The sequence below is a fragment of the Coffea arabica genome, chromosome 6e (assembly GCF_036785885.1).
Source record: "Coffea arabica cultivar ET-39 chromosome 6e, Coffea Arabica ET-39 HiFi, whole genome shotgun sequence".
Taxonomy (NCBI): Eukaryota; Viridiplantae; Streptophyta; class Magnoliopsida; order Gentianales; family Rubiaceae; genus Coffea; species Coffea arabica.
The window spans coordinates 23943510-23947683 of record NC_092321.1 but is presented as its reverse complement, the minus strand read 5'-3'; the positions used below and the strand labels follow the sequence as shown (position 1 = coordinate 23947683).

Sequence of the window (4174 nt, the reverse complement as noted above, 5' to 3'; positions counted from 1 at the left end):
ACTCGGGTACAAGAATCCGAAATAAGGTAATTCACAACTCGAGCCGGCCGGTCCCAAGAGTAAATCACCACATTCGAGATTCCTACCCAACATACATATCAAATTCCCTCCAATCATCAAGATAAAGGTTTTACAACCTATAACATTCATGATTCACAGCTTACATTTTTAGAAGGGCACTTAAACCTTTACTCAATCACATAGTAAGGACCATAACACCACTTGGTCCTATCTTGCTCCTTTGTAGAGACCACGTGAATTGGCTCTAAATTTCATCGCTACAAGCAATCATTTAACTTTCAGACCAGTCCCACAGTCCGGCATCCTAAACATTTAAGCCTAGGATACACTACAAAGATCTGAAGCCTAAGCTCTGATACCAACTGTGACGCCCCCACTTCTCCCTAAGGCGAACCAAAGGGTATCCGCGGAACGCCTGCCCAGCTCTCGCCAGGACTCACTACAATCCATCATTCAAAAGCTCGAAATACTTTAAGTAACTTCAATGCATAATTAAAGTACATCAAATATCTCACACTTACAATTATGTAGCTTTCAAGCTTAAATACAACCCAACGGAAAAGGGTACAATAGCCATCCGTTATAATATAACTTAAAGTTTTCAAAAGAAAACAATCTAGTACTACTCACGAGCACCCTTGGTCTCGAACCCTGTAAAAGAAATTCACAACGTGGTATGAGCTACACAGCCCAGTGAGATTCCAAGACACTCTAACAGTTCAAATAAATCAAGTAAGTTGGGCATATCATATGCATGGTTCAAGGTTACACAATGGCATGTTATCATGAGATGATAATCATTGTACGGGTAATTTGAGACATTTATCATGGTATGAGACATTAGCATGTATAGTTCACGAGTGATTGGAGCTTATTACAGGCATAGCTCAGGATTTCATGTTGGCATTTTAGCACGAAACAATCATCATGATACCAGGTAAACATATACTGTAGGATACGGTGTTCCAGTGGAACTCTGTCGGTCATCTGCACCTTATGACTTCCGGATCCCCTCGGTTTGACTGGCCATCACCTTATCCCTCCAGTGGTAATACTCGAGTATACCGAAACGGTGTCCCAAGGTTCCAACCTACCCGACCGAGCCCAGTCCTGGCTCGAGTAGGTTAGTAACGATGAGCAGGGCCCAATTCAGCTTAGAGCTTACAACATGCACAAGTAATCAAGTAATTCGGCAAAAGGTAAAATTCATCATTTGAGTAGGTCGAGTGAGGTAAAGTACACACTCGCCTAACAATGATGGACAACTTCATATAACATGCGATTCATGATAATCAAGTGATCAAGTAAGTTGGTGATTACGTAAGCAGATAATCAAGTAAGCAAGTAGCCGAATAGATTAGAAAACGGTAAGTAAACATGGTTAACGGTAAACGGTTGACGGTGGTAATTACGGTTAATTGGTAGACATATGTCATTTTAATAGGCCACCATTGGCCGTTTTCACTTTTTCCACATAAGAGTCGAGGAGATTCACTCCAACCGACTTATGCTGTCATAGCATAATTAATCATTTAAACACATCATGTAGATATGCTCTCCAAGCATTTCATATCTAATATTTCAAGTAATCACATAAATATGCTCTTTAAGCATTTCATATCGAATAGTTCAAATATACATATTTCAGGTATTTCATGTCGAGTAATTCAAGTATACCTTATTCAGATATGCATGAGTGTGGTAAATACTTAACATATAGCACTTAACACTTAATAATCATGGGTTATGCATGTCATAGACTTATTCCAATTACGTATTCCTATATGGAACACTCACCTATAGCAACAAGAGAGTAATACTCAAACAAATGTCTAGACGTCCACTTCGAGTTCCTCTTGAAGGTCCCCTTGAGCGCCTGGGCAAATAACCATCAACTATTATACACTATCACTTAGAACCCCTACTTATCAAAGAAGGTTATACAATCTAAGGGGAATTCATTAATTGGGCCTTAATTATTAATAATCGAGGCTCAAGAGTAAAGTTTTAAAGTCTAAAGAGAGAGACTAATATTTTCCATGAAATCGAGTTCAAAATGTTCAATCGGTATCGAGAAAAGAAGGCAAGTTTCCAAAATCTCATTTTCTAAGAAATTGACAAATTTCAGCTTTGGGTGTCAATTTTAGAAAAATCGTATCTTGCACTATGTAGGTCCAAAATTGGAAAGCTTGATACCGTTGGAAACTTCTTCAAAAGCGATAAAAGTTCCTAGAAGATACTTTTCCATGATTCCAAACAGAAAGTATTCAAAAATTGACTCAAAGTTGCTGCTTTGGACCATTTAGACAGTTTCGGGGTTGGTTTTTGACCATCTTTGAAAATCCGGCAAAATTCATACAATACGAACTAACCTCCGAAATTTAGAACTCAATTAGAGCTACAATCAAAGTTTAAAACAAAATAAACGGTACAAGAATTGAAGTTTTGAGCGCCAAGATATAGCAGCTCAAAGTTGGCTAAAAATTCCTCCTCGATCAAGAATTTCCAGATTTAAACATGAACTTTGGGACTTTGTTTGAACATCTAAACAGACTCGAAATGGCACCAAATTTGGTATGATTATACTACCATATAAGGGCTATTCCTCTGTCAAATGTCATAGAAAAATATGCACGGAAAATCACTTAACGAAATCACTCAAGTTTCCAAATTTTTAAGGCAAAGCTGCCTCGTGTATGAAAATTTCCTTTTCTAAACTTTTGACCAAGGGAAGATACCTAAAACATGTCTCGTTTATGATAATCAGGTCTAGCAAGAATTCAAAATACATTTGATAGGTGATTTACATCAAGAATTTCGAAATAACAAGTCCCAAGTCATTGTTAGTTACAAATCTGTCCAAGTGGAAAATTCTATCACTGTAGCTGTTTCAAACTTTGGCCACAACTCACTCAATTCAACTTGGAATTGGGCGTGGTTGATGGCGTTGGAAAGCTCTCTCATAAAGCTGAATTTTCTCAGAAGAAACCATTTTCAAATTCCATTCACAAACAGCTCGTTTTTGAGCATGAAGATACAAGTCCTGTCCTGTCTCCTGGAGAGAAACGAAACAGGACAGTGATTTTCAATCGAATGGTGTTGCTCACTCAAGTGGAACTAGAATGTGCATTTAGTACCAATGGAAAGCTGGGAATGTCTAGTTTCAAATGCCACCGACGGAACTCAATTTTGACATCGGAGTAAAGAGTTATAGCCGATACAAGATGACTGCCTGGGCAATACGGGATTCATTTTCCAGTTTTGCTAACTTTGGAAATCAACTCATTTAACCAACCAAATCATGTTATTTTTCAATGAAATTTTGTACACACTCACAATAACATGTAAACAATATAATCAAGTCATTAGAACCTCAAAATTGTGCACAGAAATGGTCGGACAAGGCAGGGGTAAAACGGTCACTTTTGCTCCAAGCACCTCCTATGATTTTCTACCAACAATACAACATTAATCCACTAATTTAAGCACTAAACCACCATTAAATCCATCATCAAGCATGAGATCAGTCCTCAAGACAAAGGTGGGAGTTCATAGAGCCCACCCATTTCATTTTACACCATAAACAAGCTACCCAAATGCAAATACTACCTTATACATGTAAGATGGTCTTCATAAAGCAAGATTTAAGTGTTGGATTAACACCTACTTGATTAGAGGATGAAGGCAGAAATTTCGGCCCCTTAGATGCTCAAGAAAACCATGGATAGCAGCTCCTTTTCTTAGCTCAATGGGATCTCTAAATGTTTAGTTAAGTGTAGTTCGAATTTGGAGTGAATTGGAAGAGGTTTGATGAAGATTTGAAGAAGGAAAAATGAAGAACTTGGTCTTGTTTTTCCTTGGAGTTGCACGGCTGGAATGAAGAAGGAAAAGAAGAGTTGCACGGCTATTTGAGGTGATAAAGTGGAGGGTTTTGATCTGGTGTGATGCACCCATGTGAAACTAAAATGTGTGGCTCTCATTGATTCAAAGGTTAACTCTTTTTCCCGCGCGTTTCGTGTTCGATTCCTCTCGAATTTGTTTCACTGGTGCACTAAACCTCTAATGCACTTATATTCATATAAATATTATTCACTCTCAATCATCCCAAAATAAGGGTCTAAAGTTCCTGAATTTAAATCGCGCGTGTGAAAAC

General features: G+C 38.1%; 1 long non-coding RNA gene across 1 annotated transcript; it reads right to left on the bottom strand.

Annotated features, from left to right (window-relative positions):
• Nucleotides 1-491: 491 nt before the first annotated feature.
• LOC113697417 (uncharacterized) lies at nt 492-3898 on the bottom strand. The gene is made up of 3 exons (XR_003449869.2): nt 3689-3898; nt 1819-1897; nt 492-672 (listed from the first exon to the last, which is right to left on the bottom strand). It is a non-coding gene; the product is annotated as an uncharacterized lncRNA (long non-coding RNA).
• Nucleotides 3899-4174: the final 276 nt, after the last annotated feature.